Below are 26,093 nucleotides of genomic sequence, written 5' to 3'. Positions count from 1 at the left end.
ACGAAGGCAGTGGCACAGGGCCCCTCATAGTATGATGGTGTCTGTGATGGCGAGTAGGCCCCCCACTGTCAGAGACTTTTGCGTACTGTGAGGGGCCCTGTGCCAGTGCCGTCGCCCACAAGTGGGCCCTCCCACCTGCTCAGGGCCCCGGCACTTGCCCGGGTGCACCAGGTGCTGACGCCGGCCCTGGGGGGGTACAGGCCAGTTAGGGAGGTGGAAAAACTGGCATATGTTGAGGAGTAGGCTGGACATTCAGCAGCTGCAAATGGAGGAATTGCAGAAGTCGGAGGAAGAGGAGGACAAAGAGAGCCATTTTGCTGGCAACCTATGTGTCATCAGGGAAAGGTGGTACAAAATCCTTTGAAACCCAGGCATGGTTCATTTTAATGAAGGTGAGATCACCAACATTTTGGGTCAACAGCCGGGTCCTTCTTTCTGTCAGGATTGATCCAGCAGCACTAAAGAATCTTTCTGATAGCACACTACCAGCAGGGAAGCGAGCTAATGTAAGCATATTGTGCCAATTCAGGCCTGGTGTCCAGTTTAGAGGCCCAGTAGTCAAAGGGGAATGAACTGTGAGGGAGAACATCGATAGGGGGGAGTGGTAATTTTGAACCATAGTGGACAACTGCTGTCTCCTGTCTGTTGCAATCGATTCAGTATTAACAGTCGTGTGAGCAGTCCTCAAGAGATCAGTCCACAACAGCTGGAAGGAGATCTCACAACTGGTGAACCAGAGAATGAACTCACAACAGTAACCCCCCCTTGAGGAGGGGTCACCGAACCCTCATTCACGCCACCAGGCCGATCAGGATGGGCCCGGTGAAAAGCACAAACCAATCTATTGGCATGAATATCGGAGGCAGAGACCCAAGAATTATCCTCCTGACCATAACCCTTCCATTTGACCAAATACTGGAGTCTCTGTCTAACCAAACGAGAATCCAATATTTTCTCTACCTCATATTCCACATTGCCTTCAACCAACACAGGGTCAGGAGGTGCTGCCATAGGAACCACTGGCTCAACAAACCTCTTCAACAGAGATTTGTGAAATACGTTATGGATCTTGAACGTAACTGGAAGAGCCAATCGAAACGAAACAGGATTAAGAATTTCCAAAATCTTGTAAGGACCAATAAATCTTGGCTTAAATTTAGGAGATGCAACCTTCATAGGAATATTCTTAGACGACAACCAAACCATATCACCCACTTTAAACCGGGGACCAATGGTCCTATGCCGGTTAGAAAATCGCTGGGCCTTTTCCTGAGAGAGTGACAACTTATCCACCACTTGGTCCCATATCTGCTGCATTTTCTTAACCACAGTGTCCACACCTGTGCAGGACGAAAATTCCACTTGCCCTGAAGAGAATCGAGGATGAAACCCAAAATTACAGAAAAAGGGTGACATCAAAGTGGCAGAACTAGCTCTATTGTTCAGTGCGAATTCTGCCAAGGGCAAAAATGAGACCCAATCATCCTGATCAGCAGATATAAAACATCTCAAATAAGACTTCAAGGTCTGGTTTGTTCTCTCAGTCTGTCCATTGGTCTGGGGATGAAACACGGAGGAGAAGGATAACTGAATTCCCAGATTGGAACAAAAGACTTTCCAGAATCTGGAAACAATCGGGACTCCTCTGTCGGACACAATGTTCTCAGGAATCCCATGTAACCGAACCACATGTTGTAAAAACAAGGGCTCCAACTCAGCGGAAGATGGCAACGTGGGAGTGGTACAAGATGGACCATCTTTGAAAATCTATCACAAATCACCCAGATAACAGTCATTCTCTGAGAGACAGGAAGATCAGAAATAAAATCCATTGAGATATCGGTCCATGGCCTCTTGGGCACCGGCAGGGGCATCAGCAACCCACTAGAACGAGAACGGGGTTTAGACCGAGAACAAGTCCCACAGGACTGTACAAAATTCCTGACATCACGAGATAAGGCAGGCCACCAAAAGGACCGACTCACCAAATCTCTGGTACCAAAAATACCTGGATGACCAGCCAATGCGGAGCAATGAATTTCAGACATCACTCTCTTTCTCCACTGGTCAGGAACATACAATTTTCCCATAGGGCAACGCTCAGGTTTTTTATCCTCCTGAAATTCCTCCAGGGCGCATCTCAAATCGGGCGAAATGGCAGAAAGAACTACCCCCTCACCTAGGATGGTAGTAGGCTCGGTCACACTAAGAGAATTGGCAAAGAAACTCCTAGAAAGGGCGTCTGCCTTAACATTCTTAGTGCCCGGAAGAAAAGAGACCACAAAATTAAAACGCGTGAAAAACAAGGCCCATCTAGCCTGTCTAGGATTCAAGCGTTTGGCCGACTCCAGATAAATCAAATTCTTGTGATCAGTGAGGACCACAACTTGATGTCTAGCTCCCTCCAACCAATGTCTCCACTCCTCAAATGCCCACTTCATGGCCAACAATTCCTGATTCCCCACGTCATAGTTGCATTCAGATGGGGAGAACTTTCGAGAAAAGAAGGCACAGGGATTCATCTTAGAAGTCACAGGGTCTTTTTGGGACAAAACAGCTCCTGCACCAATCTCAGAAGCATCTACCTCCATCTGAAATGGAAGTGAGACATCAGGTTGCCGTAAAACTGGAGCTGAAGTAAATCTCTGCTTAAAGGGAAGGTGCCATCCAAAAAATTTTTTTTCAGCAATTGAAAAAATGTAAAGAATTAATGTTTACATTTTCTTAAAAAATATTATCATTTGTTTTTAATTTTGCAAAATTTGAAAAATAATTTTAAAAAGTTTGGCATTTCCACTTGTTAACACTAGGGGGAGCAGCTACTGAAATCTGGCACAAAAACCTATGACATCTAGGAACACAGTGAGCAGCCATTTTGATGGGGCCTGCAAAGTTACTGTCTTTTCATGTAAAGTCTGGATCAGAACAGGCCATCAATCAGCAGAAATGTTTCCTGGATTTCTGTGGAGCAGACAAGCAGACGGTCCATCCATGTGTATAAAACACAGCGCTCTATGTACAATCCCTGGCACTGAACAGGGCGCCCCCCACAGACCAGCACACTGCTCTCCTGAAATACTCTGTGCTGTTGTCACTCTGCTCCTTCCTCCATATATCAGGCCCCTGTCGCCTCGCTTTCACACATCGCCAGGACAGGATCTGAGGAGAGGAATGGGGTCTTCAGTCACCGAGGATGGCAGGCAGCAAGGATTCTGGGAGCAGGGTGACAGCAGCACAGAGTATTTCAGGAGAGCAGTGTGCTGGTCTATGGGGGGCACAGAGGGAGATATATGGGGGAGGAGCAGAGAGACAGCAGCACAGAGTATTTCAGGAGAGCAGTGCGCTGGTCTATGGGGGGCACAGAGGGAGATATATGGGGGAGGAGCAGGGAGACAGCAGCACATAAATCCTGGAAACATTTCTGCTGATTGATGGCCTGTTCTGATCCAGACTTTGCATGCAAAGACCCCATTCCCCTCCTCAGATTCTGTCCTGGCGATGTGTGAAAGCGAGGCGACAGGCGCAGTCCGGGGTGACACTGGGAAGCAGGCTGGGGGGGAATGGAGCCATACAGTAACGATAAAAATGAGACCCCTCTCTTCAGCTGCCTCACCAGCCCTCCCCTGACTGCACCTATTACCCCTGACCCGTGTGCAGGTGCTCAGCCAGAACCACCCTAGAATGCTTTTAGCAGATAATACTGCCATAGTGTTCTCACATAATACCGCCATATACTTCACACATAATGCCGCCATATAGATCATACACAATACCACCATGTAGATCACACATAAAACCAGCAGGGTGACAGCAGCACAGAGTATTTCAGGAGAGCAATAACACACGGGATAGGATTAGATATACGGCTCAGAAGACAGTATCACCACAGGATAGGATTAGATACACAGGTCAGCAGACAGTATCACACAGGAGAGGATTAGATACAAGGCTCAGCAGTCAGTATCACACAGGAGAGGATTAGATACACGGCTCAGCAGTCAGTATCACAGGAGAGGATTAGATACACGGCTCAGCAGTCAGTATCACACAGGATAGGATTAGATACACGGCTCAGCAGACAGTATCACACAGGAGAGGATTAGATACACGGCTCAGCAGACAGTATCACACAGGATAGGATTAGATACACGGCTCAGCAGACAGTATCACACAGGATAGTATTAGATACACGGCTCAGCAGACAGTATCACACAGGAGATGATTAGATACACGGCTCAGCAGTCAGTATCACACAGGAGAGGATTAGATACACAGCTCAGCAGTCAGTATCACACAGGAGAGGATTAGATACACAGCTCAGCAGTCAGCATCACACAAGATAGGATTAGATACACAGCTCAGCAGTCAGCATCACACAGGATAGGATTAGATACACGGCTCAGCAGGCAGTATCACACAGGGGAGGATTAGATACACGGCTCAGCAGTCAGTATCACACAGGAGGGGATTAGATACACAGCTCAGCAGTCAGTATCACACAGGAGAGGATTAGATACACGGCTCAGCAGTCAGTACCACACAGGAGAGGATTAGATACACGGCTCAGCAGTCAGTATCACACAGGGGAGGATTAGATACACGGCTCAGCAGGCAGTATCACACAGGATAGGATTAGATACACGGCTCAGCAGGCAGTATCACACAGGGGAGGATTAGATACACGGCTCAGCAGGCAGTATCACACAGGGGCGGATTAGATACACGGCTCAGCAGACAGTATCACATAGGAGAGGATTAGATACACAGCTCAGCAGTCAGTATCACACAGGAGAGGATTAGATACACAGCTCAGCAGTCAGCATCACACAGGATAGGATTAGATACACAGCTCAGCAGTCAGCATCACACAGGATAGGATTAGATACACAGCTCAGCAGGCAGTATCACACAGGGGAGGATTAGATACACGGCTCAGCAGTCAGTATAACACAGGAGGGGATTAGATACACAGCTCAGCAGTCAGTATCACACAGGATAGGATTAGATACACGGCTCAGCAGTCAGTATCACACAGGATAGGATTAGATACACGGCTCAGCAGGCAGTATCACACAGGGGAGGATTAGATACACGGCTCAGCAGTCAGTATCACACAGGAGAGGATTAGATACACAGCTCAGCAGGCAGTATCACACAGGAGAGGATTAGATACACAGCTCAGCAGGCAGTATCACACAGGAGAGGATTAGATACACAGCTCAGCAGTCAGTATCACACAGGAGAGGATTAGATACACGGCTCAGTAGACTATCACACCAGACAGTATTACAGATATGCCCACACTGGTGAAACTTCCAGCCCCCCCAATTATACACTAGACTATGGGCTGTATATGTCACTGTCCTCAGACAGTCATAAAAGCGCTCATAAAAAGGAAGGTGTCAGATTACTGGAGATCACTGGGGCTGTGTGTGAGTGAGGAGGGCGGAGACAGAGCAGGAGGACAGTGGAGCAGGAAGCACAGTGCAGAAAGTCGAGCTCAGCAGAATGAGCAGATAGCACTGGGCTACAGTAAAATGGCGCCCAGCCACACCTACAGCAGTGAATGGTGCAGCCCACAGGGGCGTGCCCAGTTCACTGCTAATGAGGCTGCAGTGTGGGGTCGGGAGCCGACGCAGTCTCCTATGTCCAGGCACGGCCATATTGCAGACTGTATGAGTCCTCCACAGATCTGCAAATCAATATGGCAGCGCCCAGTGGCTACATTAAAACATTATTACAAACAAGCCATAAATCCTGGTTAGTACAACATTTGCTGAAACAACATGTTTTGTTACTTACTCTTTTTTTGCAAATTATATAAAATTGCGGCACCTTCCCTTTAAGCTCCTGAAATGCTGAGATAGCCTCAGGAGACCAATTCAGCACATCAGCGCCTTTCTTGGTCAGATCAGTCAGTGGTTTGACAATACCAGAAAAATTACCTATAAATTTACGATAGAAATTAGCAAAATCCAAAAACTTCTTGAGGGCCTTCAAAGACGTAGGCTGAACCCAATCATAAATGGCCTGTACCTTGGCCGGGTCCATTTCAATAGTCGATGGAAATAAGATAAATCCCAAAAATGAAATCCTCTGTACACCAAAGAGGCATTTTGATCCCTTAACAAACAGGGAATTCTCCCTCAAAATCCGGAACACAGTCCGGACGTGTTCCACATGAGAATCCCAATCACTAGAAAAGATCAAAATATCATCCAGATAGATGATCAAAAACTTATCCACAAAGTCACGGAAAATATCATTCATAAAGGACTGGAAGACAGAAGGGGCATTAGTGAGCCCAAAAGGCATCACCAGGTACTCAAAATGTCCCTCCGGAGTATTAAACGCTGTCTTCCATTCATCCCCGTGCTTGATGCGAATAAGATTATACGCCCCCCTGAGGTCAAGCTTAGTAAACCAGCAGGCACTCTTAACTCTGGAGAATAAATCAGACATCAGAGGTAACGGGTACTGATATTTAACCATCATCTTGTTAAGGGAACGATAATCAATACACGGTCTTAATGAACCATCTTTCTTGGCCACAAAAAAAAAAACAGCACCTAAAGGTGACAAGGATGGTCTAATATGACCCTTCTCCAATGACTCCTTAATATAGGATCGCATAGCATCATGTTCGGGTACTGATAAGTTGAAAAGCCGACCCTTGGGAAATTTACGCCCAGGCATCAACTCAATTGCACAGTCATAACTCCTATGAGGAGGCAAAGACGCAGACTTGCTCTCACTAAATACATCAGAAAAATCGGCTAGATAATCAGGAATATCATGAGACTGAGGAGAGGTGGAGAAAACAGGAGCGTCCCTAAGAACACACTGACAACCCCAACTCACCACAGACCCAGATTTCCAATCCAAAACTGGATTATGAGTTTGCAACCAAGGAAAACCCAGAACAATAGTATCATGCAAATTAGGCAGCACCAAAAATTTACAATTTTCTTGGTGGTATGGGGCAACTCGCATTGTCACCTGGGTCCAAAACTGAGGTTTATTCTCCGCCAAAGGAGTAGCATCAATACCCCTCAAAGGAATAGGCGTCCGCAGAGGCGTCATGGAAAAACCACAACGTTTAGCAAAGTCCAAATCCATCAGATTCAACGCTGCTCCTGAATCCACAAAAGCCTTCGTGGAAAACCTGGATAAGGAGCAGATCAGAGTAATTGCCAAAAGAAACTTAGGTTGTATACTGCCCACAGCAAATGTGTGTGCAAAACGTTTCTCTCGTTTTGGGCAGACAGAAATAATATGAGAGGCGTCTCCACAGAAAAAACACAGCTTATTTCGCCTTCTAAACTCCTGACGTTGCACCCTAGACAAAACCCCATCACATTGCATAGGTTCAGACGTTTGTTCAAAAGGTGGCAGCGCCTCCCGTGTAGTTTTACGTTCACATAAACGCCAATCAACTTGAATGGCTAATGACATAGAATCATCCAGACCAGAGAGAACAGGAAATCCCACCATAACATCTTTTACGGTCTCTGATAAACCCTTCCGAAAGAGAGCTGCCAATGCACTATCATTCCATGTAGTAAGGACCGCCCACTTTTGGAATTTTTGACAGTATAACTCTGCAGAATCCTGACCCTGGTTTAATGCCAACAGGGTTCTCTCAGCTTGATCAACAGCATTAGGTTCATCATACAACAACCCCAAGGCTTGAAAAAATGCATCCACATTAGTCAGAATAGGATTTTCAGGTGTCAGAGAAAAAGCCCAATCTTGGGGATCGCCGCGCAGCAAGGAGATGACAATTTTAACCTGCTGCACAGAGCTCCCCGATGAGTTAGGCTTCAAGGCCAGAAATAATTTGCAATTATTCTTAAAATTCAGAAATTTAGACCGATCCCCAGAAAACACATCAGGAGTAGGGATCTTAGGTTCAGCAGCATGTGACTGAATGAGGTAGGTGGAAATTCCCTGCACTTCAGCAGCCAGCTGCTCCACACGATCAGACAATTGCTTAATCTCCATTAGGAAAAAGAAAAAAAAATCCTCCTACGGCCCCAGAGAAAAAAGAGGAAAAAAATATAAAAAAAAAAATTCTGACACTTTTTCTTTAACAACTTTTTCCTGCTTTTGAGTACCCTAGAATCTGCGGTATGGCTGGTGATTCTGTTATGAATGGGTCACCGAGGAGAAAAAAGCAAAACAAGCTAAGTCACAGAAAACCAGAGAGGTTGGTAACTATGCAGATTGCAGATCCCTGATCCTACCACACAACTAGCAGTAGCCGTGGAGCGTACCTACGATGTTCCTAGACGCTTCGTCACAGCCGGAGGACTAAATAAGCCTGAAGCATGAAAAGGGGAAAACTAACTGCCCCAGAACAGACCCCAAAGGAATAGATAGCCCCCACACATGTATTGACGGTGAAACAAGATGAAGGCACAAACACAGGCAGGAAAATAGACTGAGCAAACGATGGGGCCCAAACTAACTAGAGAGGAAAGGAAAGGAAAGACACTGTCTGCAACCTGCAAAAAACCCTACAAAAATAATGTCCAACACTTCTGATAGCAAAATTAACCCTGAAGTCACTAGATTTCTCCCACTATATCAGCACTCTGAAATATTTTGAGACAGAGCAAAAAGAGGCCAAACTAGTAAGGGACAAAAAGCAAATGGGCAAAATACTGATAAATAAGAGTGGAAATTCAGCACAGCCCCCCAGCCGGGGCTGGCTGACCACACCAAAAACTGAATAGACCAACAAAATCAAGTGTGAACATTAGCAGAAAAACTTACCTTTAGATGACTGGAACAGAGCTGAAAACCAAGAGCTGACAAGCCAGAATGAATCACCAGCAACTGAATAGGGCGTCGGCTGTCTTAAATCCAATCTGAGACTCCTGAGGTCCAATCGTCATCCTCATTCTCAGGTGGCAGATCTCCACCGATCAAATCAGCCTCACTACCTCCTGTTACCACCAGAGGGAGTCTGGAAGGAGAACTCACAACTGGTGAACCAGAGAGTGAACTCACAACATCCTCCCCAATATAATCATCCCCCTCATCCTCCTCCTCCTCTTAGGCTAAGTGCACACGTACCGGAACTCTCGCGGAAATTACCGCGAGAATTCCGGAATTCCAGTCCGCGGGAAAATCGCATTTTAAATTCCCGCGATTTTCCCGCGGAAAAACTAGCATTTTGCAAGCGTATTTAGCTTGCAAAATGCTAGCGTTCTCCAAGCGATCTGTAGCATCGCTTGGAGAACTGATTGACAGGTTGGTCACACTCGTCAAACATAGTGTTTGACGAGTGTGACCAACTTTTTACTACTGAGGCCGCCTATGCGGCATCAATAGTAAAAGATAGAATGTAAAAAAAAAAAAAAAATAGTGTTATTCTTAGCCTCCAACGTCCCGCGCATCCGTTCCCAGTAATCCTTTCCGAAAATGCCCGCGATGACGTCCGTTCTCGCGGGATCGCGACGTCTCGCGGTAATTCGCGATGACGTCGCGCGAATGACCGCGAGACTTCGCGATCCCGCGAGAACGGACGCCATCGTGGGCATTTTCGCAAAGGACTACTGGGAACGAGAGCGTGGAGAGAAGCAGGAAGACTGCGCGGGACGTCGGAGGGTGAGAATAACAATATTTTTTATTTTTAAATTCTATTTTTTGCAGGGATATGGTACCCAAAGCCCGGAGGACAGTCTCCTCTCCTCCGGACCGTGGGTACCATCCGCACATGTTCTGCTTACTTTCCGCATGTTGTGCACAGCCACATGCGGAAAGTAAGTGGAACAATACATTCCTATGGGTGCGGGATCGCCGCGATTCCGCAAATTAATGAGCATGCTGCGGTTTTTACCGCGAAGCGATTCCGCCGCGGTAAAAACCGCAGCATTAGTACAGCATTGCGGAATCCCATAGGAATGCATGGGATGCTTATTTTTCGCATTTTCGCGGCAAAATCGCGCGGTTAAAACCGCCGCGGAAACGCGAAAAAAACGCCACGTGTGAACTCAGCCTTACTCTTCTTCCTCCACCTTGTCCAGGACAGTTCCCTGAGCAGACAATGGCTGACTGTCATCAAGGCTTTCCTCCTCCTCCACTGCAGATGCCTGATCCTTAATGTGCGTCAAAGTTTGCATGAGCAGACGCATAAATGGTATGCTCATGCTTATGATGGCGTTGTCTGCGCTTACCAGCTGTGTGCATTCCTCAAAACACTGAAGGACTTTACAGAGGTCTTTCAGCTTTGACCACTGCACACCCGACAACTCCATGTCGGCCCTCAAACTGCCTGCCCATGTATCCTCCCACAAATGCATTACAGCCTGCCTCTGTTCGCACAGCCTCTCAAACATGTACATGGTGGAGTTCCACCTTGTTGCAACGTCTATGATTAGGCGGTGCTTGGGGAGGTGGAGTAGAAGAAGAAAGACGCGCACTCTTGCTGTGGAGATAGGTGCTGACTGTACGTGGAGGGTCCACAAACAATAGTCAGTAGATAAACAGTCGCACTCAAGTGTGGATTAATCTTGCCAAAAAATCTTGAAGATTTTGTGAAATTTTTGGATTTTTATTTTATTTCAAATACATCAAATAGTGTAACACCGCAGACAAAAGAAGTATCCAAAATGTGGGTATAATATCGTAATCCAGGATATGAGTATACTATGGTTACGTTTCGACCTACTAAGAGGCCTTTCTCAAACCATATTCAAGTAGTGTCAAGGAAAAGATTAATTAGAGCATTTTCAGAAGTCCCAAACAGGGGCTGATGGCATGGGAGCAGCCTGGACCTGCGGTGTTGTACAACATCTCCTTCATTAGCTGCAATTATGCTTTTGGCGTAACCAGCAGATGTACCACCACCACCATCAGAACCAGCAGCCCCCCCGCCCGCCTCTTCCACCATACTTTCTCATGTTTGGGAACATGTACCAAAAATACCAGCAGATATATGGTACTATATGAGGAGCGTACAGTTGTATAAGGTGTAGTGAAAAATGTAAATCTCCGTATGCATTTCCTTAGTCACAGACGCTCTCCCAGTATGTATTGGACCATAATCCAACTAGCAGATATATGGTACTATATGAGGGGCGTACAGCTGTATAAGTTGTAGTGAAAATTTTAAATCTCCGTATGCATTTCCTTAGTCACAGACGCTCTCCCAGTATGTATTTGACCGTAATCCAACTAGCAGATATATGGTACTATATGAGGAGAACACAGCTGTATAAGGGTATGTGCACACGTAGTTTTTAGTCTCTGCGGATTTTGTAGAGAAAACCGCAGGAAATCCGCAGGACAAAGTGCTGCGGTTTATCTGCGGATTATCTGCGTTTTTTCTGCGGTTTTGCCCTGCGGTTTTACACCTCATAATGGATGAGGTGTAAAACCGCAGCGTTTCTGCACCAAACAATTGACATGCTGCGGATTGTAAACCGCAGCAAAACCGCGCGGAAAAAAACGCAGCATGTGCACAGCTTTTTTTGATTTCCATAGGAAATAAAGGTACTGTACAACGCAGCAGAATCTGCTGCGTTTCTGCAGAGCCAAAAACGCTGCGGAAACGCAGCAGAAACCGCAAAGTGTGCACATACCCTAAGGTGTAGTGAAAATTTTACATCTCCATATATATTTCCTTAGTCACAGACGCTCTCCCAGTATGTATTTGACCATAATCCAACCAGCAGATATATGGTACTATATGAGGAGCCTACAGCTGTATAAGGTGTAGAGAAAAATTTAAATCTCCGTATATATTTCCTTAGTCACAGACGCTCTCCCAGTATGTATTTGACTGTAATCCAACCAGCAGATATATGGTACTATATGAGGAGCGTACAGCTGTATAAGGTGTAGTGAAAATTTTAAATCTCCGTATATATTTTCTTAGTCACAGACGCTCTCCCAGTATGTATTTGACCGTAATCCAACCAGCAGATATATGGTACTATGTGAGGAGCGTACAGCTGTATAAGGTGTAGTGAAAAATTTAAATCTCCGTATATATTTCCTTAGTCACAGACACTCTCCCAGTATGTATTTGACCGTAATCCAACCAGCAGTTATATGGTACTATATGAGGAGCGTACAGCTGTATAAGGTGTAGTGAAAAATTTAAATCTCCGTATATATTTCATTAGTCACAGACGCTCTCCCAGTATGTATTTGACCATAAACCAACCAGCAGATATATGGTAATATATGAAAAGCATACAGCTGTATAAGGTGTCGTGAAAAATGTAAATCTATGTATATATTTCCTTAGTTACAGATGCTCTCCCAGTATGTATTTGACCGTAATCCAACCAGCAGATATATGGTACTATATGAGGAGCGTACAGCTGTATAAGGTGTAGTGAAAATTTTAAATCTCAGTATATATTTCCTTAGTCACAGACGCTTTCACAGTATGTATCTGACCGTAATCCAAACAGCAGATATATGGTACTGCATCAGAAGCGGACAGCTCTATACGGTGTATGGAAAAATGTAAATCTATGTATATTTTTTTCCTGAGTCACACACACACGCTGTCTCAGTATGGATTTGACCGTCAGCCAAACAGCAGATATACGGTACTGTATCAGAAGCGGACAGCTCTATACGGTGTATGGAAAAATGTAAATCTATGTATATTTATTTCCTGAGTCACAAACACATGCTGTCTCAGTATGTATTTGACCGTAATCCAACCACCAGATATATGGTACTATATGAGGAGCGTACAGCTGTATAAGGTGTAGTGAAAATTTTAAATCTTCGTATATATTTCCTTAGTCACAGACGCTTTCACAGTATATATCTGACCGTAATCCAAACAGCAGATATATGGTACTGTATCAGAAGCGGACAGCTCTATACGGTGTATGGAAAAATGTAAATCGAGGTATATTTATTTCCTGAGTCTCACACACACGCTGTCTCAGTATGGATTTGACCGTAATTCAAACAGCAGATACACGGTACTGTATCAGAAGCGGACAGCTCTGTATGGTGTATGGAAAAATGTAAATCTATGTATATTTATTTCCGGAGTCACACACACTGTCTCAGTATGGATTTGACCGTAATCCAAACAGCAGATATATGGTACTGTATCAGAAGTGGACAGCTCTATACGGTGTATGTATGGAAAAATATAAATCTCCGTCTATTTTTTTCCGGAGTCACACACAGACGCTGTCTCAGTATGGATTTGACCGTCAGCCAAACAGCAGATATACGGTACTGTATCACAAGCGGACAGCTCTATACGGTGTATGGAAAAATGTAAATCTATGTATATTTATTTCCGGAGTCACACACACACGCTGTCTCAGTATGGTTTTGACCATAATCCAAACAGTAGATATATGGTACTGTATCAGAAGCGGACAGCTCTATATGGTGTATGTATGGAAAAATGTAACTCTACGTCTATTTTTTTCCGGAGTCACACACAGACGCTGTCTCAGTATGGATTTGACCGTTATCCAAACAGCAGATATACGGTACTGTATCAGAAGCGGACAGCTCTATACGGTGTATGTATGGAAAAATGTAAATCTCCGTCTATTTTTTTCCGGAGTCACACACAAACGCTGTCTCAGTATGGATTTGACCGTTATCCAAACAGCAGATATACGGTACTCTATCAGAAGCGGACAGCTCTATATGGTGTATATATGGAAAAATATAAATCTCCATCTATTTTTTTCCGGAGTCACACACAGACGCTGTCTCAGTATGGATTTGACCGTAATCCAAACAGCAGATATACGGTACTCTATCAGAAGCGGACAGCTCTATATGGTGTATATATGGAAAAATATAAATCTCCGTCTATTTTTTTCCGGAGTCACACACAGACGCTGTCTCAGTATGGATTTGACCGTAATCCAAACAGCAGATATACGGTACTGTATCAGAAGCGGACAGCTTTATATGGTGTATGTATGGAAAAATGTAAATCTACGTCTATTTTTTCCGGAGTCACACACAGATAGCATGTATTTGTCCGTGATACCAGCTGGTACACGGTAGTGTGGGAGGAGCGTACAACCCCAATACGGTGTGGGGAAAAAATGAACGCTTGGTAACTGTTCAGAAATAAAGAATAAAATTATGAGTGCTGTGTAAAAAGCAGTCTGCACAGCAGTGTACACACAGCAATGCAGCTATCAGGTAGCCTAATAAGGCAGCCTAATAACCAGCGCTGCTGCACACAAAAAAATCCTCCCCTGTCACTGCTCACTAACTGTACAGCACAATTGCTATCAGCACAAGCACAGAATGTTTTTTCCTCCCTGCCTATCTGTTTTCTTAACACTCTCCCTATTGAGAAACAGCGGCAGCCAGCAACCTCTCCCTATGCTAAGATCGGCAGAAGTAAAATGGAGGTCGGCGGTCAGAGCTTTTATAGCCACTGTGACGCCACACAAAGCAAGCCAATCACTGCAATGCCCTTCTCTAAGATGGTGGTGACCGCTCCCATGTCATCGCGTAGCCCACAGTGTGCATCCTTGCTCATTGGCAGAGAAAAGGCGCCTGAAAGCATTATTGGAAACGCGACTTTGGCGCTCGGGTTGGCGACCGCATGGCCGACCTTACGCTATGGTCGGGTTCCGCTCGGCGAAACCCGACTTTAGCGAAAGTTGGTGACTTTTGAATTTGACTGACCTTTTTTGCTCAACTCTACAATTGTATCATGCTTGGTTTCATTGCCTGAGTTCAACATTCGTATATTACATAAAAAGGTTTATCTATTACTTTCATTGTTCAAAAGTGTCCTGTTCAGCGCAAGTGCGGCCTGACTCTTTTTGCAGAGCAAACTCTGTCACTTACAGGACTTATATGTGATGCCCGCGCATGCGCTGTCCGATAGGCATTATTTGTATACTATTTATGATTTCTTGAACTGTGTAAAGCGCATTATGCCTTGTTCAGAACACGCGCTGTTCTGTTGACTTACATCTTTTGCCCTTTACAGGCTCAATGTCTTTCTTGTGATTCGACTTTATTGTGATAGCCGAGCATGTGCTGTTTGTCCTGTTTTAAGGTGATGACCTCTATGGTAGAATGTGGATGTGGCGTCTGCGCATGCACCCTGTATTGAACACAAGCGCAGTCTGACTTATGATGGAACATGGATGTGTTGCTTTGCGCATGCGCCCTACTTTGTGTCTAGGGCAGGTGCCGTCTGACCTCCTGCCTAACTTTATTGTTACGTCTGGAGATGCTAACAAGATGGCCACGGCCGCACGATTTCTCTGATGCTTCATCGCAGTAAGGGTACAGTTACACCTAGCGATGCAACAGCGATCCCGACCAGCGATATGACTCAGTCAGGATCGCTGGTGCATCGCTAGGTGGTCGCTAGTGAGCTGCCACACCGGCAGATCTCACCAGCGACATCGCTGTGGACGGGGATCGCTACTTACCTGTCAGACGCTGCGATCCTGCGTCCTCCCGCCCAGCTCCACGCGTCGCTTGTCGGCGCCACAGGAAGCACCCCAGGAAGTGACCGACGAGAAATGATCCAGGAGCTTCTCGCGTGATCAGCGATAACCAGCGGGGGAGCCGGTCGGAGGTAAGTATCACATGCAGCGATATCGCTAGCAATATCGCTGCAACGTCACAAAATCGGTGACTTTATAGCGATATCGCAGTGTGTAACGGGGGCTTAAGATTCTTTTTAACCTAATTATGTTGCACATGTGTTTTCTGTGTAAATATATCAGGCACACACTGATGCTCAGTGCTTCATCCTCCCTTGAGAAAGCCACCTGGGTAGTGGCGATACACGTGGGGCCTTGCTCCCCCCACTATTCCATCCCACACCTGCACCATGCACTTTACTCTTGATGCACCATCATGCTTTTAGGAGCTTTGATTTATCTGGCTCCCAGCCCTCTCTTTTTCTGGTAATATATGGTGACTGCTGCATTTATTTAAATCACTTTAGAGGTATACAGGTTTTTCTTATATATAGGCCTGGTGCTGTGAATAGCCTTATCTGTAGTGTGCATATCAAATGGTATTATAGATTATTTGTGACCATTTGCATACCAAATGTGTGCGGTTTATATTGTTTAAACATATCTGTCTCTGTCTGTGGGATTTTGGATGTGGGACGGTCATTGTATCATAACCGTATGACATGACCAGTTTGTACTTTTGCATGTTTTTAATTGTTTTTATGGGTCTAGTGTTGTACCATGTGTGTGTCTTTTTTGCTAAATAAAAATATTTTTTGTCTACTACATATATTACAAATGTGGTGTCCCCTTTTTATGGGCAAGTCGCTTTCTCCTGTTGTATGCCATTATTATTGACATGCCCCTGGTGAAACCCTTCTTTTCTTTATCATAGTTAGTGGCGCCCTCCTTTCTGTTTTTTCATTTGATTCACTTATTTCGGTGGTTCTCCACCGATGTTCTTTTGGGGTAGTGGCACACTTCAGTATTGTCTTTTGATTATATTTTTTACACCTTTTTTCTCTTGTTTTTGGTCATTTGTGGATTTTTTGTATTTGTTGTATTGTTTTTTCTGTGCAATGAATTTTGAGGCCAGGGAATTGGCGTGGCGAGGCCAGGTTGAAGGTGTCTTTGGCATGTGTGAAGCAGTGACTACACAGGATAGTTCTTTTCAACTTTTATCCTCTGAGATTATTAGTCTCCACAAAACCTTAACAAAAACTTGGTGGAACATCAAAAGCCTAGAGGAGTACAATAAATTTGGGATTGTCCCTAGGGGACTTCGGATTAAACTATTTCCAGCGTGGGAAGCCGATTCTGATTTTAAATCTGTTTGGGAGGCTGGTCACTTGAAATGTTCATCTATCTTGATTGGTTTATTAATTGATCATGACCGAAAATTTTTGGTCAAGTTAAGAGAAGATATCAAAGAAAAAGAGACAAAAACCTTTCCAATAACGTTTAAAGGAGTTAATAGATATTTTTGAAAAAGAAATCATACAAAAAGAGAAAAAGAAGTTCCTTCATGATAAAGGAGATTTTGACAGCAAACAGGTGTTCAGGTGGACCCATCACGGGAATAGGAAATTTAATAAATATAGTGGTGACCGGAGTCAAAGAAATCAGAACTCTATTATTTCTACAAATGCTGGTGATTCATCCACTAGCGATTTTTTTTTATCGTCAGGAAACAGCGATCAAGAAAGCATACCAGGAGGGGCCGGAGAAAGCGACCAGAACCTCGGAAAGAGACATCGACTATACAAGTAATGGTCACTAACATACACGAGACAACTGAGACAGTACAGGAAGAAATAAATTCTCCTGAGAACATGACGGTCACAGGTAATTTATGTATTATTAATTTATCTGAATATGCTTTAACAGATTTTGAGAAATCAGTACTGTCAAAGGGTCTTTCTTTTGCACCCATGGGCACCCTAGACAAGTTCATCCTCACAAAAGACCTGTATCTATTCTGTAGGCAGCCTACTTTTAAAATGCTCTACCACCAACCTACAGTTATTGATATACTGCCACAGGAAGAGTGACAGGTCTTTATGGATCTTCTAGATTTATTACAGGAGAATGAGGGCCCTGGCAATGTCGTCAATAAGTCTTGGCGTTTACCTTCACAGGCCACACCCTCTTTTGCACTGTTTCCTACCATTCAGATTTTTTACAATAATGTAAGCAAGGAAATAGCTCAACTTCAAACTACTAACAAGCAGGGAGATAATCTGGGGCTCAAGGAGAGACAAGCTTTGAACAATCTCAAAAACAATCCAGCATTCTTTATCAAAGAAGCGGACAAAGGTGGGAACATCGTTTTGTGGCCGCATGGGATGTATGTTAAAGAAGCCAAACGCCAATTAAGCAATAATTTTTGTTACCAGGTTTTGCCGCCTGACCCTACCACTGTTTTCAAGGCCAAACTGGATCATTTACTCATGTCTGCCAAACAAAACAACATTCTGAGTTAAAGTCCCTTTACATTTAGCGATGCACCAGCGATATGACCCGGTCAGGATCGCTGGTGCATCGCTAAATGATCGCTAGTGAGCTTCCACACAGGAAGATCTCACAGCGATGTAGCAGCGATACAGCGGACGATACTTACCTTTCAGACGCGGCGATACTGACGTCCTCCCGTCCGCATCCACGCGTCGCTCGTCGGCGCCAGCAGGAAGCCCAGCAGGAACGAGAAATGGAGCTGCGAGATCAGCGATGGACAGCGGGGGAGCCGGTCGGAGGTAAGTATCACACATAGCGATATCGCTAGCGATATCGCTGCTGCGTCTCCAAATCGGTGATGCTTTAGTGATATTGTCAGCGATATCGCTATGTGTAAAACCCCCTTAAGAATGAGTTTAACTTCTTAACAACACCTAATCCGATTGTTCCCACCCTGTATTATCTCCCGAAGGTGCACAAATCATTACAGAACCACCGGGCAGGCCTATTGTGGCCGGTATCGGCAGTCTTTTTGAGCGTCCATGCATTTATCTAGACCACTTCTTGCAGCCTTTTGTTGTTTCTCTAGATCCGTTTGTCCAAGACACTTCCCATTTGATTCGACAACTTCAAGACATAACAGTACCGGAAGACACTATTCTTGTGACTATGGATGTCGAGTCCTTACACACTTGTATTGGTCATATGGATGGAATTGAGACAATATCCTACTTCATCGACAAGCAGATAACAGGTGATCGGAGGCACCAGTTGTTTTTGTTGGATTTCCTGTATTTTGTTCTATCAAATAGTTTCTTTGTCTTTGACCGTATGTTTTACAAACAGGCATCTGGCACCGCCATGGGGGCTCGCTGTGCGCCTTCTTACGCCAACCTCCTTTTGGGTTAGTTCTTTCTTACGCATGTTGGCCATGACCAATTATTTTAATTTCTAAATATAATTGTTTTTTTTGGTCATTAAGCATGACATTCTTGCAGATATAGTACACACATTTCTTCATCAAGTTTTTGGGAAATTTTTGGTGTAATATTCCAGCTCTTCATTGGATCACGCCGCTTATAAAACGGTTTTATGATCGCATGCCTTTATGTACCAATTGATAATCTCCATGACTAATATGGAGACAATGCAATTACCAATTCACCAATGTACCCCCCTTTTTTGGTCGTTTCTTGGAACATCTTTTTTATCTTGCCCACTAAAGGACATACATTGTGAATTTTGAATGTTACCTGTGTACAATCTTTTTTTCTAGTTAGGCATTTGTGTTTACAGTGCATGTTCATGCACACTTTTCCTTCTAGCTTCCAAGCAAATTTACACACCCTCGGTGCATTGTCATCTTTCGTGCCTTCATTGGAAGGTTCAATAAAAGTCACCTACATGTGTGTCCTGCTATGATATTTTCATTAAATATTTACATTGAGTCTAAAATGGGTTCCATTGTCTATACATGCATTTATTCCCCAGTTTTTTATTGATTAAACGCATTTTCTGTATATTACTGGCAGCTCTACCGCTCCTATATACATTTTTGCACCTCAGTTTTAGCCTATCTATTGACCATTGTTTGGTACAGACTTTTTTAATCTATCTATTTAGTCCTTACATATTTTGGCCGTAGTATCTATTTCCCCGCTTATTCTGAGACTCTTGCAGGGCTTTATATTCTAGATGCATGTGTCATTAATATGTCCGCCAAATATTACTACTTCTTTGTAAACCAGCCCTAAATCACCTCTCTGGAGGGGTTTAAAATATAAAATATTCTCTAAATATTTTCATGACATTTTAACTAATTGTATCATGCTTGGTTTCATTGCCTGAGTTCAACATTCATATATTACATCCAATGTTTATCTATTTCTTTCATTGTTCAAATGTGTCCTGTTCAGCGCAAGTGCGGCCTGACTCTTTTTGCAGGGCAAACTCTGTCACTTACAGGACTTATATGTGATGCCCGCGCATGCGCTGTCCGATAGGCATTATTTGTATACTATTTATGATTTCTTGAACTGTGTAAAGCGCATTATGCCTTGTTCAACACACGTGCTGTTCTGTTGGCTTATATCTTTTGCCCTTTACAGGCTCAGTGTCTTTCTTGTGATTTGACTTTATTGTGATAGCCGCGCATGCGCTGCTTGTCCTGTTTTAAGGTGATGACCTCTATGGTAGAATGTGGATGTGGTGTTTGCGCATGCGCCCTGTATTGAACACAAGCACAGTCTGACTTATGATGGAACATGGATGTGTTGCTTTGCGCATGCGCCCTACTTTGTGTCTAGCGCAGGCGCCATCTGACCTCCTGCCTAAGTTTATTATTACATCTGGAGATGCTAACAAGATGGCCACGGCTGCACGATTTCTCTGATGCTTCATCGCAGTAAGATTCTTTTTAACCTAATTATCCCCCGCGATAACCAGCGGGGGAGCCGGTCGGAGGTAAGTATCACATGCAGCGATATCGCTAGCAATATCGCTGCAACGTCACAAAATCGGTGACTTTATAGCGATATCGCAGTGTGTAACGGGGGCTTAAGATTCATTTTAACCAAATTATGTTGCACATGTGTTTTCTGTGTAAATATATCGGGCACACACTGATGCTCAGCGCTTCATCCTCCCTTGAGAAAGCCACCTAGGTAGTGGCGATACACGTGGGGCCTTGCTCCCCCCACTATTCCATCCCACACCTGCACCATGCACTTTACTCTTGATGCACCATCATGCTTTTAGGAGCTTTGATTGATCTGGCTCCCAGCCGTCTCTTTTTCTGGTAATATATGGTGACTGCTGCATTTATTTAAATCACTTCAGAGGTATACAGGTTTTTTCTTATATATAGGCCTGGTGCTGTGAATATCCTTATCTGTAGTGTGCATATCAAATGGTATTATAGATTATTTGTGACCATTTGCAAAGCAAATGTGTGCGGTTTATATTGTTTAAATATAACTGTCTCTGTCTGTGGGATTTTGGATGTGGGAGGGTCATTGTATCATAACCGTATTGTTAGGCGTCGAGTTCCCGTCGCTGCACTGCGGGAATCCCGAGCCTTGCTTCCAGCGGTCTCCCATTCCTCTCCAGCCACAGAGGAGGTTGCTCAGCAAACTCGTTGGTCCAGGCGCTCTGCCCAGACCAGCTCCGTGGGTTTGCTTGCTGCTGCCACCTCTGGCACAGCTATGTGTAACAACCCTGCTGGCGTCACTGCATGGCCTCCCATCCCCCGCACATCAACTTACTCACTGCTCCGGGTCATGCTGTGAATTCCATATGTTGCCAGTCCTGTGATCTGTGCCTCTGCTCTCCTGTATGTTTCCTGGCTATATGTGTATAGGGGGGCGGCGCCAGAACTCTCTGGTTCTTATGCAGTCAGGGTGCACCTGTCTAATCTGCCCCTGACCAATCACCTAGAGCCCTTGACTATTTAGTTCTGCCACACCCACTGAAACATGGCCTGTGCAATGGCTAATCTTAGTTAGTATTCTGCTGCTGAGGAAGCCAGGCCCTGTCCTGTGTATTTCCTCTTTCTCTGGAGGAATACTTCTTGTCTTGCTTGGTACCTTGTCTGCATGCCAGGAGGCTGAATATCCTGGCCCTTGAGTCTTGGTCCCAGTACCTTGTCTGTACTCTGTCCTACCTTAGTCTCCCTTTCTCCTTGTCTGTGGCTTCCTTCCCTGCTGTGTCTTTCCTTGTGTCCTCCCTGTCTGTGCATCTGCACCCTTGCAGCTCCGTCTGTGCATCTGCACCCTTGCAGCTCCGTCTGTGCATCTGCACCCTTGCAGCTCCGTCTGTGCATCTGCACCCTTGCAGCTCTGTCTGTGCATCTGCACCCTTGCAGCTCTGTCTGTGCATCTGCACTCTTGCAGCTCTGTCTTCTCTGCTGCTGAACTTCTTGCTGCAGTTTCTCCACAGACCTTGTGGTTCAGCTCTATTCTGCACTCCTGTGGCTCCGCCTACACCGCACTCCTGTGGCTCCGCCTACTCCACACTCCTGCCTATATCCATACCTGCACCTCCTGTGTGAACAGGTCCAAATCCTGTTCCAACATACACCACTCCCTCCTGCCTACACCTGCTGTGTGAACAGGCCCCTACCTGTCCCTTTTCTTACCACGCCAGTCTGTCTTGTGTCTCCAAGCCGTGCCCGCCTGTCCTGTGTCTCCAAGCCATGCCCACCTGTCCTGTGTCTCCAAGCTGTGCCCGCCTGTCCTGTGTCTCCAAGCCGTGCCTGCTTGCCCAGTGTCTCAGCCGTGCCTGTGGTGTCTACCTGCCTGTCTATAGCACCTGTTCAAGTGACTTGTCCTCGAGTGGGATCAGCAGCCACAGCCAGACACCACCCTGGAGTGGCACCCGACAGCTAGCTGCCGCACAAGCCTGACCTCACCATCAGAGGCTCCAGTGAAGACCGAGGTAGCTGTCGTAGTCACACCCCTTCCAGGGTAGTCTGGTTTGTGGCACAGTGGGGCCACAACCCCCCCGGCTTGCGCCATTCAGCCAAGGCGCGAGCGTGACACTATGGCAATGCATGCTGCTCAGCAGCAAGATTCTCCAGGGACTAAGTCCCCATGTCGGGCCACTGAGCATGCCCATGGAGTGATCTCCCATTGGAGATCGAAGGTCACGTGCTCAGGTCCTGCTCCTGTTCGGATTGGCCCATCCGAGAAGCCAGGAAGGTCCCGGACGCTCGTGGCTATAAAAGGTACGCATGGCCGCTCGGCCATGCACTAGCATAGACTGTATTTACAGACTATGTGGAGTGAGTGATGTATGCACGTATGAATGTCTCTGGTGAATGACTCGTTAAGAAACCCCTACCCTTGGTACGCATGTGTTGTGCAGCCTAGCCTGCTAGCGCCCAGGCTTAGGTGTAGGTAGGACAGAGGTTGAGTCAGGCATCAGTCCTCACCAGGGACTCGGCACGTCTCAGTGCACATGCTCCACTTCATAGCCAGAATCTATAGCGGCACTCGCGGCAGCGACGCCGCGTGCTCAGTGGGCATAGAAGGACTCTAACCCGTGTCCTTGGGGTAGAGTTCTGTGGCCGTACACTGTGCACTCTTTTACTGGGCTCTGTGAGCTAAACAGGCTCTGGCATCTACGTTCAGCGGTTGTGTGACTCATTGGGTGACATAACCCACGTGTGACAGTTTTTACGCCGCTCTATTCTTCCGCCATTACCTAGTGTCATGATCACGTGTGTCGGGACGCAGATGATACCGCAAGGCGGACCCATAACACACGTGACCCTGGATACAGCGCCTCCAGTGGGGCGAATTTAAATAATAATACGTGCAGGTGGATACGCCGCCTCCACCTGGCGAATTTAGGTATTACACGTAAATAAACATTCTGGAAACCCCACCTCCAGTAAGGCGCATTTAAATAATAAAGGGGGGGACCTGGGTAACTTTAACAATGGTGGGCCCTGCAATAGGGAAAGGGAATTGGAGACCTCCTGAGCTCCCCTGAGCCAGTGTCCCTGCACTCCTAACGTTCCCTATGCCGGTTTCGCACCGGGCGCCGCACGCGTACCTCAACGCCCTAGCTCGCCCTGACCCTAAACCCTCACTAGGGAATAGGTCGGTGCGGAAACTAATCCCACCACTGCACTAATAACACACATGAGGAAAGAGACAATACAGGGGAAACACCACTTAGCTTTGCTCTGTTGCGTGCGCTCCTAGCAACAGAGCCCTCCACCTGAGTGCATCTTCTCCTCCACCCGGATCCATCACCATAACAGGATCCTTCACCTTAGTGCAACCTTGGAGCAGAGTCCAACACCAGTTGCAGCTGCTTAGAACCAGTCCCAAGGATGAGTTCAGCTGCTGACACGAAGTCGAGCATGCTTGAGTCCAGCTCAGTGGCCAAGTCCCACATGGTGAGTGCCACTCTCCATAGTCGCCACTCCACCAGCCCATGCAGACACTTCCCGCTGACACCATCACTGCGACTCCACCACGCCATGCCAGTCCTTCGTCCAGACACCATAGCTGAAACACATCCCCCCTGGCTAAGCTGCGCAGGACTCCTCACCAGCTCCATCCTTCCTCCAGGCTCTCCAAAAACAGAGTGAACACAAACTCACAATATCACAGGCAGTGATTACACACCTCTAGCACACCTTTATAGGGTGTCACACCTGATATCTAATTAAGTGCACAAAAACCCAAAGTGCAATACCACAACCACCACCGGGGACAGTCAAAACACCTTTGAACTTAACCAAAGTAAAAAAAGTTCACTTTGTGCTTTTAATACCGCCAGATCCAACACTGGATCATGACAGTACCCCCTCCTTAATGAGGGGCCTCTGGACCCTCAAGACCACCCCTCATTAGGGAAACACCTACAGCGGGGACGCCCAGATCCTGAGTTCACCCCACCATTACCTGACACTTCAGGTTCATGACAAACACCGCTGGTATTGGCAATACATGTTCATTTTGGAGGCACCACTCATCTCCACAGCGCCGACCTGGGGAACGAGTTTATGTATGTGTATGTTTGTTTGTTATGAGCTGATCAGACTCCACAACACATTTCCAAGATGTTTTTTGGTGGCACACATACACGCTCGTTCACACACAGGTCCGGACCTGAACGTTTATTACACACATTCGTTTGTCATTTTTTGGTGAACTCACTCTGGACTTGACAACAGAGGCGTCCCCCTGTGTCACCACACTCACACCCCCACTATTCACCAAGGGACACCACCCTCCAACCCTTTCACCATGAGGACTGCGCCTCCTAGGGTTGGTTAATGGCGAGGGTAGAGTTTTGTCCCTACTCCCCTGCAGCACACCTGCTGCACACACCAGGAGGAGAAGGGGACCGGGAAATGGAGGAAATATACACTCGCTGGTCGCCTCCACACAACCAGGAGGGCGGCTTCTTCGGTGGTATAGAAGATTTGGCGTAAACCCCGCGGACTATCACACCAGTCAGCTCACCACAGGGGCGTACCCCTTCACCTCGGGGAATACCAGGCAGCTCCGTGGGGCACCATTCCTCCCACCTGCCTGGGTGCGCCCGCCTGCATGAACCAGTCCTGCTCCCCAGCAGCGACTCTACACCTAGTCTGCTCACCACAGGGATGTACCCCTTCACCTCGGGGAATACCAGGCAGCTCCATGGGGCACCATTCCTCCCACCTGCCTGGGTACCTCCCCGTGCATGAGCAAGTCCCGCTCCCCAGCAGCGACTCTAGGGGCTTTTGCCAGACCGCAGCCGCCATTTTTTTTTTTTCCCTCTGGTTATCTGAGCAGAGGCCCCAGACCGTGATAACTGCTGCTGCAGCGGCTCTAAACACCTTGCCGCTCCCCACTCACATCAGTGAGGCCCGGCAGCAATTACTCAGCGGTCTCCACATGGCCAAAGCTCACCAGAAAAAAAAATAACTGTAGGGCCTGTGATAATGTCATGATCACGTGTGTCGGGACGCAGATGATACCGCAAGGCGGACCCATAACACACGTGACCCTGGATACAGCACCTCCAGTGGGGCGAATTTAAATAATAATACGTGCAGGTGGATACGCCACCTCCACCTGGCGAATTTAGGTATTACACGTAAATAAACATTCTGGAAACCCCGCCTCCAGTAAGGCGCATTTAAATAATAAAGGGGGGAACCTGGGTAACTTTAACAATGGTGGGCCCTGCAATAGGGAATAGGGAATTGGAGACCTCCTGAGCTCCCCTGAGCCAGTGTCCCTGCACTCCTAACGTTCCCTATGCCGGTTTCGCACCGGGCGCCGCACGCGTACCTCAACGCCCTAGCTCGCCCTGACCCTAAACCCTCACTAGGGAATAGGTCGGTGCGGAAACTAATCCCACCACTGCACTAATAACACACATAAGGAAAGAGACAATACAGGGGAAACACCACTTAGCTTTGCTCTGTTGCGTGCGCTCCTAGCAACAGAGCCCTCCACCTGAGTGCATCTTCTCCTCCACCTGGATCCATCACCATAACAGGATCCTTCACCTTAGTGCAACCTTGGAGCAGAGTCCACCACCAGTTGCAGCTGCTTAGAACCAGAGTCCCAAGGATGAGTTCAGCTTCTGACCCGAAGTCGAGCATGCTTGAGTCCAGTTCAGCAGCCAAGTCCCACATGGTGAGTGCCACTCTCCATAGTAGCCACTCCACCAGACCAT

Source organism: Dendrobates tinctorius, unplaced genomic scaffold, assembly GCF_039654945.1.
Source record: "Dendrobates tinctorius isolate UK_male_01 unplaced genomic scaffold, ASM3965494v1 ptg000250l, whole genome shotgun sequence".
NCBI classification, from domain to species: Eukaryota; Metazoa; Chordata; class Amphibia; order Anura; family Dendrobatidae; genus Dendrobates; species Dendrobates tinctorius.
This window is presented reverse-complemented; position numbering follows the sequence as displayed.